The sequence below is a fragment of the Rhinoderma darwinii genome, chromosome 2 (genome assembly GCF_050947455.1).
Source record: "Rhinoderma darwinii isolate aRhiDar2 chromosome 2, aRhiDar2.hap1, whole genome shotgun sequence".
Lineage (NCBI taxonomy): Eukaryota > Metazoa > Chordata > Amphibia > Anura > Rhinodermatidae > Rhinoderma > Rhinoderma darwinii.
In genome coordinates this window covers 107,055,061-107,067,142 of record NC_134688.1, presented here as the reverse complement: position 1 = coordinate 107,067,142, position 12,082 = coordinate 107,055,061, and the positions used below count along the sequence as shown (strand labels likewise).

The window sequence follows — 12,082 nt, the reverse complement described above, 5'->3', positions numbered from 1 at the left end:
ACACTAAGTGTACCATGTGATCGTAACCAGGAAGTGCCAGCTTCACGGCACAGAAGATTTATTTTGGAAACATGCTGTATGGCAACGGGGGCCCGTGGGCCCCCCAGGCTTAGGGGCCCGGTCGCAACTGCGACCGCTGAGACCCCTATAGCTACGCCACTGGGTACCAGGGTAATAATGGGGGTTAGTTTTAGCCTCTTCATGTCTAATATTAAGACCAGCCTTAGTAATCGGCGTTGTCAATCAGCCAGCAGTCATTACTAAGGTGGTAGTAATAAAGTTTTAAAAAATACAAAGACATAGATAAAAAGTTTATTGAAATAAAAATCCCACACACAATCCTCGTTATCCATTTTATTGAGAATAAAAAAAACGCAGTTATCGAAGTAGTCCTTGAATCTGAAGTAGTCCAAAAACCGAAGTTGTAAAGAAAACCAAACACACAAAAATAATTAGTAACACATAAAAAAGGAAAATAATTCTTTTTAATTACCTTTTCTAGGTCCAGCGCTGGAGCTGCAATGTCAGCGAGCTGAGCCCTATATTTAATCCTATCATGTGTGATACTGTCTGCTGAGCCACTCTATCTAATCCTATAATGTGTGATACAGTCTGCTGGGCCACTGCATCTAATCCTATCATGCGAGATACAGTCTGCTGAGCCCTATATCTAATCCTGTCATGTGTGATACAGTCTGCTGGGCCACTGTATCTAATCCTATAATGTGTGATACTGTCTGCTGGGCCCTATATCTAATCATATCATGTGTGATACTGTCTGCTGAGTGACTGTATCTAATCCTATAATGCGTGATATAGTCTGCTGGGCCCTATATATAATCCTATCATGTGTGATACCGTCTGCTGGGCCCTATATCTAATCCTATCATGAGTGATATGGTCTGCTGGGCCACTGTATCTCATCCTATAATGTGTGATACTGTCTGCTGAGCCACTGTATCTAATCCTATCCATAGCTATAGGGTCGTATTGCTATAGATATGCTGTCTCATATATATATATATATATATATATATATATATATATATATATATATATATATATACATATGTATTGGGGCTATTCCTCTTGATGTTTTAAGTTCTTGACGCCCCTGGATGCTAGTGCTGCATTGTTGGATCACTTACGAGACCCAGCGATGCAGCTGAAAGCTGCGGGCCATCGGCCATGAGACGTTTGGGGGAGGCCCTAGAAGAACCTTTGCATCGGGGCCCATGAGCCTTTAGCTACGCCCCTGTATAAGCTGCAGGCCACGTTAAGCCTGCAGCCTATAAGGCGCTGGCAGTCTGCGCATACGTCCCGCCGGGGAGGCAGTGTAGCACTCGGTCTGTCGCAGGAATGGGGAAAGGTAAGTACAGTCCTTTTTTTTAAGGAGCTGTGGGGGAGGGGGCTGTGTAGCGCTATATACAGGGGGGGAAGTGCTGTGTTGCACTATATACAGGGGGAATTGCTGTGTGGCACTATATACAATGGGGCTGTGTGGCACTATATATATATAGAAGGGAGCTGTGTGGCACTATATATACAAGGGGGCTGTGTGGCGCAATATATACAAGGGGGCTGTGTGTGGCACTATCGACAGGGGGTCTGTGTGGCACTATCTACAGGAGGATCTATGTGGCAGTATCTACAGGGGGATTGTGTGGCAGTATCGACAGGGGGGTCTGTGTGGCAGTTTCTACAGGGGGGTCTGTGTGGCAGTATCTACAGGGGGGTCTGTGTGGCACTATCTACAGGGGGGGTCTGTGTGGCAGTATCTACAGGGGGGGGGGTCTGTGTGGCAGTATCTACAGGGGGGTCTGTGTGGCAGTATCTACAGGGGGGAATTGCTGTGTAGCACTATATACAGAGGGGATTGCTGTGTTGCACTATATACAAGGGGGCTGTGTGGCACTATATATACAAGGGCACTGTATGGCACTATATATATATATATATATATATATATATATATACAAGGGGCTGTGGGTGGCACTATCTACAAGGGTCTGTGTGGCACTATCTACAAGGGGGTCTATGTGGCAGGGGGGTCTGTGTGGCAGTATCTACAGGGGGGTCTGTGTGGAAGTTTCTATAGAGGGTCTGTGTGACCCTATCTACAGGGGGTCTGTGTGGCACTATCTACAGGGGGGGTCTGTGTGGCACTATCTACAGGGGGGGTCTGTGTGGCATTATCTACAAGGGGGTCTGTGTGGCACTATCTACAGGAGGATCTATGTGGCAGTATTTACAGGGGGATTGTGTGGCAGTATCGACAGGGGGGTCTGTGTGGCAGTTTCTACATTGGGGTCTGTGTGGCAGTATCTACAGGGGGGTCTGTGTGGCACTATCTACAGGGGGGGTCTGTGTGGCAGTATCTACAGGGTGGGGGGTCTGTGTGGCAGTATCTACAGGGGGGTCTGTGTGGCAGTATCTACAGGGGGGAATTGCTGTGTAGCACTATATACAGAGGGGATTGCTGTGTTGCACTATATACAAGGGGGCTGTGTGGCACTATATATACAAGGGCACTGTATGGCACTATATATATATATATATATATATATATATATATATATATACACAAGGGGCTGTGGGTGGCACTATCTACAAGGGTCTGTGTGGCACTATCTACAAGGGGGTCTATGTGGCAGGGGGGTCTGTGTGGCAGTATCTACAGGGGGGTCTGTGTGGAAGTTTCTATAGAGGGTCTGTGTGACCCTATCTACAGGGGGTCTGTGTGGCACTATCTACAGGGGGGCTCTGTGTGGCACTATCTACAGGGGGGGTCTGTGTGGCATTATCTACAAGGGGGTCTGTGTGGCACGATCTACAGAGGGGTCTGTGTGGTGCTATCTACAGAGGGTTTGTGTGGCACTATCTACAGGGGGGTCTGTGTGGCGCTAGCTACAGGGGGGATGTGTGTGGCGCTATCTACAGGGGTCTGTATGTGGCGCTATCTACAGGAGGTCTGTGTGGCGCTATCTACAGGGGTCTGCTTGTGACACTATCTACAGGGGGTCTGTGTGGAACTATCTACAGGGGGATGTGTGTGGCGCTATCTACAGGGGGGGTCTGTGTGGCATTATCTACAAGGGGGTCTGTGTGGCACGATCTACAGAGGGGTCTGTGTGGTGCTATCTACAGAGGGTTTGTGTGGCACTATCTACAGGGGGGTCTGTGTGGCGCTAGCTACAGGGGGGATGTGTGTGGCGCTATCTACAGGGGTCTGTATGTGGCGCTATCTACAGGAGGTCTGTGTGGCGCTATCTACAGGGGTCTGCTTGTGACACTATCTACAGGGGGTCTGTGTGGAACTATCTACAGGGGGATGTGTGTGGCGCTATCTACAGGGGTCTGTGTGTGACGCTATCTATAGGTAGGGGGTCTGTGTGGCGCTATCTACAGGGGGTCTGTGTGGCGCTATCTACAGGGGGTCTGTGTGGCGCTATCTACAGGGGGTCTGTGTGGCGCTATCTACAGTGACAGTGGTGTAATGAGGGATTCTTTCATTGATGCCAATAATTGGTGTTTATAACTGTCTATTTTTCTGGTGGACTTGTAATATTATAGTCTTTAAAAAAGTAATTAAATGTTGGATGCCCCAATCACAGTGATGAAATTGGAGGTGGTTATTAGGAACGCCCCTGGAGGTAAGTCCCCTGGGTTGGATGGGTTGCCCTTTGAGGTTTATGCACAATATATTGAGGCATTAGGGGCTAGACTTATGGATCTATGGAATAACTTACTAGGGGAAGGGGAAATGTCTGTTTCTATGAGGGAGGTGTTAATTACATTTATTTTAAAATCAGGGAAAGACCCTATTAAAATTGAGTCTTATAGACCAATCTCTTTGATTAATACAGATGTTAAATTGCTGTCTAAAATCTTGGCAAATAGGTTGGTGAGGGTTAGCTCTTATTTGATTCATAAGGACCAATGTGACTTTATGCCAAACAAGTCTACGTCAGATAATATTAGGAGGTTGTGCGTGAATCTCCAGGTGGAGCCATCTAACCCAGGGGAAAAGTCGATTTTGTCCCTTGATGCTTGTAAGGCATTTGACACTGTAAATTGGAATTTTATATGGGCAGTCCTTGAAAGGATGGGTTTTGGCTCAAGATTTATTTTGTGGATTAAACTTTTGTATGCAAACCCGAAAGCTTGAGTAACAGTCAATGGGGTAGTCTCCAGAGATTTTAAGATTGAACGGGGTACAAGACAGGGTTGTCCCTTATCACCTTTGCTCTTCTCTTTGATTATGGAACCCCTGGCAGTAATCATATGTGAAGATAGGAGTATAGTTGGCTTTGAGTATGGAGACGTTATCGAAAAAATATCTTTCTACGCGGATGATGTTTTGTTATATATGGGTTCTTCCCACTCTATAAATAGAGTTATTTAGATTTTGAACGGTATGGATCATTTTCAGGGTTAAAAATTAATTTGGACAAATCTGCCTGTTTTATGATTGATAAAATGGATAATTTTTCTCTCGGGCAAATGTCGGTTGTTCGAGATGACCAACATATAAAATATTTGGGGATTTATTTCACTAAAAAACGTAATGGATTTTATTAAATTAAATATTGAACCTCTTTTTGATAAAATCAAGGGGCGGACCCAGGTGTGGAAGAAACTGTATTTTTTCTATTCCTGGGAGAATTGCCCTGATTAAGATGATTCTTCTTCCCCAAATGTTGTATATTTTTGGAAATTCTCCTATAAGCATACCAGAAAAGATTTTTTTAAAATTTGAAGGAATATTGAGAGAGGGGAACACAACCAAGAATGAAATTTGAATATTTACAGTATCCTATCCCATATGGAGGATTGGCTGTTCCGGATATCCGTGGATATTACTTGGCTTCTCAATTAAAACAGCTTGTTGAGATGAATATGGATAATGGAAATAGGGAGAAACTAGGGGGAGCGGTTAAGGTGGGCTCTGGGTTTAATCTGTTTCAAATGCTGGAGATGGGAATATTTAGGATAGACCCCTTTAGGAACTGCCCGACTATGGTAATGTTGGACACGTTATGGTGGGAAATTAAAATTAAATGGAATGTAAAGGGAAGATATGGTTTTAGCCCAGTATGGGGGAATATCTATCTTCCAGAATTCAATAAAATCTTGAATATTAAATACTGGGAAAGAAGAGGCATTTTGTTTCTTGAGCAATTAGTAGAGAATGGAGTCTTGTTGGACTTTGAGACCCTTGATAAGAAATTTGGACTGGGTAAAGGAGGTTGGTTCTATTTCAGGCAGCTGTATCAAGCCTTTATGTCAGAAGATCATGGAGTAATGAGGATTGTGGAGGTTCCAGAATTTGTTAAATTAATGATGAATTCACTTTCTAATAAGGGGCTGTCGTCTAAATTATATAAATCCTATATGAGGCAGAGGTTAGTAAGGAATCCAGGTAAATACAGGAAGTACTGGGAAGAGATTTTAGGTACTGGGGATGGTAGAGAATGGCCTCTGGTATTAAGGGGTCTCACAAAAGTGTCAACCAGCCCAGCCCATAGGATATCACAATTTTTTATTTTTTTATTGTTCACAATCTACATTTTTCCCCGGCCAAGATAGCGAAATTCTATGGGCATCAGAAAGTCAGGTGCACTAAATGTCTAGAAGCTGATAACCTGCATCTACTATGGATGTGCCCAAAAATAAATATGTTCTGGGAAGAGATCTGTAATGATATTTTTGGGAATTTTAAAGTAAGAATATCTCTAGACCCTTTGATCTGATTATTTGGAGCTCTGGAGGTGGAAGAGTGGTCTGCGGGGAGAACTATGGCAGTAGGAAAATTACTTTATTATGCTAGGAAGTGTATTTTATTGAATTGGAAGAGTAAAAGCCCTCCATCGCTAGATAAATGTGTTAAATACACAAAAAGAATTACAATGTTGGAAAAGAATGATTTTAGAAAGAAGGAGAAGATCTCTTTTTTTCATCTCAGGTTGGGCCCCTTGGATTCAGTGTCAGTTTGAGGCACTGGAAAGGGAAGTATTGGAGGCGATGTAGCGGTGGGGGAGGAGAAAGTGGGTTGGAGATATTATTATTTTATTATTTATTATTTAAATGAATTATTTATTTCTTTATTTTTTGGGGATGGGGTTTATAATGTTTGTCATAACTGCTATGATCAGAGATGAGCGAACTTATGAAAAGTTCGGTTCGGCTAGTTCTCCGAATTTCACGAAAAAGTTCGATTCGGACCGAACTAGTTCTGACCGAACCTGTAATTTCCGTGCGCCGAGCATGGTACTGTCCAGGGTGCTGAAAGAGTTAATGGGCTGCACTAACTCTTTCAGCAACCTTGACAGTACCATGCTCGGCGCGCGGAAAATACAATTTTAATGTAATAACATTTTTAAAAAAATACGTTCATACTTACATTCCTCCTGTCCGGCCTCCAGCGATGACGTTTCATCCATGTCGCCACTGCAGCCAATCACAGGCTGTAGTGGCGGTCACGCACATCACGTGACCGCCTCTGCAGCCAATCACAGGCTGCTGTGGCCTCTGCAGCCAATCACAGGCTGCCGCGGCCTCTCAGCGTCATACACTCTTCAACATCTGCACGCTCCTGTCCTGAAATATTCTGTGCTGATGTGAACTCTGCTCTTACCATTACGTAGATCTCAGTCTGTTACCTCTCCTCCACTCCTGTCCTCAATAACACCTTCACATGATTGGCAAGTCACCACGTAATGGTAAGAGCAGAGTTCACAGCAGCACAGAGTATTTCAGGAGATGAGCGTGCGGATCTTGTGCGGGGTGGTGACTTGCCAATCATGTGAAGGTGTTATTGAGGACAGGAGTGGAGGAGAGGTAACAGACTGAGAGCTACGTAATGGTAAGAGCAGAGTTCACAGCAGCACAGAATATTTCAGGAGAGGAGCGTGCAGATTCTGTGCTGCTGTGAACTCTGCTCTTACCATTACGTAACTCTCAGTCTGTTACCTCTCCTCCACTCCTGTCCTCAATAACACCTTCACATGATTGGCAAGTCACCACCCCGCACAAGATCCGCACGCTCATCTCCTGAAATACTCTGTGCTGCCTTAAACTCTGTGGACAGGTCAGGATCCTGTTTCTTTTAAATGCTGCTGGGGAACCCGCTCGATCCACTATATAAGGCTGCGCCTCCATCCTCTTCTGCCCCAGTCACTTATTCCCAAGCACTGTAGCGCAGCCTTATATAGTGGATCGAGCGGGTTCCCCAGCAGCATTTAAAAGAAACAGGATCCTGACCTGTCCACAGAGTTTAAGGCAGCACAGAGTATTTCAGGAGATGAGCACGGCCGGGCACGGCCGGCCACGGGTAGCCGGTCGTTTTTCCGAGCCGTGCTCCCATTATAAAGTATAGGAGCACGGCCCGTAAAATAAAAAAATAGAACATGTTCTATCTTTTTAACTGCACGGGCACTTTTCCCGTGAGAAAACGGGAAGGTACCCATGGCTAACAGAAGTCTATGGGCCCGCTATTTCGGGTCGTAATTACGACCCGTAATAACGGGTGTTTTTACGGTCGTGTGCATGAGGCCCCGTAATGACGACATTCCTGGATGACGTTACAGCCCATGTGACCGCTGCAGCCAATCACAGGCTGCCGCGGCCTCTGCAGCCAATCAAAGGCTGCAGCGGCCTCTGCAGCCAATCACAGGCTGCCGCGGCCTCTGCAGCCAATCACAGGCTGCCGCATCAGGAAAGAAGGTCGGACTGGAGGAAGAAGAGGGACTCGTCACCAAGACAACGACCGGGTACGTATGAAATGCTTTTTATTTTATTTTTAATCAGCAGCCTCTTTTCTCTATCAGTGATTGATAGAGACAAGTGGCTGCCGATTTGTATAATATTTTTGACCGGGTTCGGTCAAAACGTGTTCGGCCGAACCCGGTGAAGTTCGGATTCGCTGCGAACCGAACTTTTCCCGATGTTCGGACCGAAACCGGGTTCGGTTGTCCCGGTTCGCTCATCTCTAGCTATAATGTTTTGTGAAGAAACTAAGCAGCTGTACATTGTTGGTTCATATTGTTTTCTGCAGAGTTAAAACTATCTAGTGATATGCTCTGTTTTTTTATAGGGGTTATAGAGTATATGTAGTCAGTAAGATCGCGGTAAGAAAGTGGAACTATTATATATAGACCATTTGTTTCTATGGTACTAGTGCATAGAAATGAGCACAATGAATGTAACATTGCATTAATACAGGAGCTAAGAGAGCCAGGGATTTCCAGATTTTTTCAAAACACATTGCAGTATATGTGCACATCACAACTTTTGCTGAGATATGAATGCTAACATTTTAAATTGAAATACTTTTTGGCAGCAGGCTTCAAACTGCAGATTTCTTTACATTAGCCAAACCGCAGTGAAAAGTATGTCTTCCTTAAAATGTATCCACACATCTATTGAATTCACTCATTACTCTGTCAGTTAATTCACTTACAGCTCTGCATTCATCACCATCTATATTAAATAATTACAATTTATATAGCACCAAAAGAGGTATCAGGGGAAGCGTAAACATCAAAAATGAAAATTATTATGAAACAAAAATCTTCTGAAATTTACTAAAAATGAAAGACAATGAAGACATAGCCCAAAAGAGCTAAAATATAAAGTAAACTTACAATATTAAATATCATCCAATTCAATCTATTTTGGAATAGGAAATGCAGAGAGGAGCCCATAATACAGCAATGTGAACTTCAGAAGAACTTTTAGAGTCCCTAAAATATCATAAAACATGGGCCACACACCAATCCAATAGGACCAGTAGAATTGTCTAGCATGCATTATATTGAATGTGTCAACCTTACCTTATTTATTTTCTAACTATGATGGTTTCATACAATTTGGAAAATAACTTTTCTCTCCTCCCCCTTAATGTCCTGGCTGCAATCTGCAAATTATTAACCACCATAAATCACATGATCTTACAATGACGTGTCACCAATTTCACTATTGTAAACTTTTTAATCAACCCGATGATTTTATGATGTTGGCTAGAATAACCTACAATAATCCTTATAAAGCCGATGGTTTGAAATGTTAAAATTATCTTTTTTAATATTGAAAATGCTTTGTAAGTCCTTACTTTTGGGTAATATTTAGCTGCTATTTATATTCTTTTTTTTGTCAGCTGCTTGGCTCTTTATTAGCTCTGCTCCATTAAAATTTAACTAAACTTTCAGAAAACTTCTGACATGTCAGAAGTTTTTACCGGTGGGGGTCCAAGCACTGAGACACCCACTGATCGCTAAAACAAAGCATCAGAAGCGCTCGGGTGAGCGCTGTGCCGCTTCGTTTCTGAGCCCGTACACCAAGCGATTCTGCTGTTTCGTTTTAGTGATCAGTGGGGGTCTCAGTGCTCAGACTTCCACCAATCAAAACTTCTAACATGTCACTTTGATATGTCAGAAGTTTTCTGAAAGTTCAGTTACCCTTTAAGACACATCTACGGTCAGTCACTGCAGTTAGTCCTTTAGCACACGACACCATACATTTTCAGCGCTGGCGGCATGTACTTCCCACACAATGTTGTAAATGTACATCCTGGAGATAACATCCCGCTGCAGTGGCCCATATCTAACCCCTTACATATTGGGGTCAATAGTGTCTACAGCATCTAAGTGGTTAGATATAGGGAAGTAGCCATAGTGGGGTGCCAATAGGTTGCCATGGCAGCCGGGGGCCTGACATTGACTCCCAGGTCTGCCATGTATGTAAGCCTATAAGGCCCTGCCTGAAGCATTGCCTAATAGGCTGCTTGAATATAGTGCCTGTATGTTACTAAAAGGCATAATACACTGCAATATGGGAGTATTTCAGTGTATTATAGAAGCAATCAAAGGATTGCAAGGTCAAGTCCCAAAGTGGCACAAAAAGAAATTGCGTGACAATATTCTGGCTGCCTGCAGCCACCACTAGGGGTAGCTCACTACATACAGATTTATACAATTCCCATAGAATATTTAATCCATATGCAGGGCGATCCCATTAGTAAAGGCTGCAGACACTCATAATTTTATCATTTAACCCTACGGCTATAAAAAGAAGCACGGGATTAGGAGCTGTATATCAGAAAACTGGACCCCTATAATAATATATTATGAAATTAATCAGTACAGAATTTTGGACCTAAACATGAAATCATGGCAATGGTTGATGGGCCTGATTCATTAGTGGCTCGTTTGATAACTTGTTCCTCTCCATGCTTTACACTGCAGTCCTTTCTATGCAATGAAGGTGTATAGATAGTGACAGTGATCTGTTAAAGTGTCTGTTGACAGATCTATACAATGATTTTGGAGAAGATCCAAGTGTGCGACATTATAAGTTTAGAGTAAGCCAGGAAGGACAGCTCATCAGCTTGGTTATTTTAGGAATAGCAGGGAGTATGTGAGGAATATGTTCACGTAAACGACACTAAAATCAGATAAATCTTTTATTAATATTTTAGATGGGGGAGAGCATGTATTTTTTTACATTTAATGACCAGAGTATTTTTTTTTATTATTTTGTCATTTCTATCTACGTATTATATGTATGTGTGCTGACATCTAGTGGACATCTAGGTAAACGTTTTGGTAGAAATAAATGTCTTAAGATAAAGATTATTGCAAAAGATTTTATACAACAGTATAAATGTTTAGATTTTGGAATGGAGCCTTAAAGGGGTTGGAAAACCCATTATTGAAATACTCCTTTAGACTATTCTGAGTTAACAGAAGGAGTGCTCCGTTCAGGACCCTCATTTATTACCCAGAGTCTCTCTCGCTCTGTGGGACCCATTCATTAAAGATATAGCTCATTGATTTAAATAGGAACTCTGAAATGCTTCCTTTCCCCTACGATAATGCTGCCAGGTTCCCCCACAGATTACAGAAGATCGCTGGGGTACCAGAAGCGAGTCATCCTGGGATTAGCTTAAAGCCAGGGGACCGTCCCAACAAAAAAAGATTGTATAAATTGGACAGGAATACCCCAATGTGGAAACTATGCCAAAAGTAAGCTGAGAATTTGGTGGTTTATTTAAACGAATACCAAAAAAAATGTACATAGAGATAAATAAAAAACTGGCAAGAAAATAAAATGTGCAACTGTAACGGCTTAAATATGTAGCAGCAGTTACAAACTTTACTGGAGAAAAGGGATTTACTGAGCAAAGTTCACGAGAGACTCATGTAGATTATTCTACAATATTATACAATGCAAAGAGAGCCGATAACAAGAAAGAAAACTAATATGTCAAAGTAAATTGTTATGGGAGACATTCCTTGAAATGAAAAGGAAAAGGATTAATTGACTTAACAACTTAAAGGTGGCGTCGTAATGTTTTTTATATAATTATTTTCCTTTGGATATTATTGTTTTTCTGTCCACTCATCTGTTTTGTTTCCTGCCATCTGAATCAGAACATTTATTCTGGGTGAGAAGAGATTAAAATTGACAGAGAAATATGAGTTGCATATTCTCATCTACACAGTGGCGGACATAGACAGCAGAGGGTCCCCTGTGCAAGAACAATATGTGGGCCCCTTACTCTCCATTAGCCCACCAAAGGACACCCAGCCGTCATGTCCCTCTAACAATTCATCAATAATTCTGAACCAATGTCAATAGTTCAGTCCATACATGAGAGGGACATTGATGCAGCTCAAACTTACCAACGGGCTGCAGTGAAGGGAAGACACCCGTGGGTGCCCAAGCTGAATTTTTGCACCAGGACCCATGAGCCGTTGGCTAGATCTGTGTTCAAAGGTGTCCTAGCCTCTGTTCTAAAGTCAGATCTAACTATTATATTCTTTACAAACATTTATCTTTGTTTTTCTTTTTTTTTTTTGGGGGGGGGGGGGGGCACTTGCCAGATACAGGACGTGTACATTCTATACAAAGAACTGATTTTTGCCTGTAATAAATTCCAGGGAGGGTATCTGAGGTCACTGGGCAGTCGGCAAGTTCAGGCTGTGTCTATTGAACATTTAGTAAAAAAATTAAAAGATTTCAGCCACAGTGTAAACCAAGTGCTATTTTGTATCCACACTTGCTCATTGCGAAGGTCTAT

The 12,082-nt window shown here is 42.7% G+C and overlaps 1 protein-coding gene and 1 long non-coding RNA gene across 3 annotated transcripts in view; one reads left to right on the top strand and one right to left on the bottom strand.

Annotated features, from left to right (window-relative positions):
* Nucleotides 1-8,912, bottom strand: part of LOC142742372 (retinol dehydrogenase 7-like) — an 81,419-nt gene extending 72,507 nt beyond the window's left edge. For both annotated transcript variants that reach the window (XM_075852017.1, XM_075852018.1), the window contains exon 1: nt 8,835-8,912. The gene's annotated coding sequence lies outside the window, so the exon portion shown is untranslated. The remainder of the gene's footprint in view (nt 1-8,834) is intronic.
* LOC142742373 (uncharacterized) overlaps nt 1-12,082 on the top strand; it is a 61,572-nt gene that overhangs the window by 12,258 nt on the left and 37,232 nt on the right. The window lies entirely within an intron of this gene.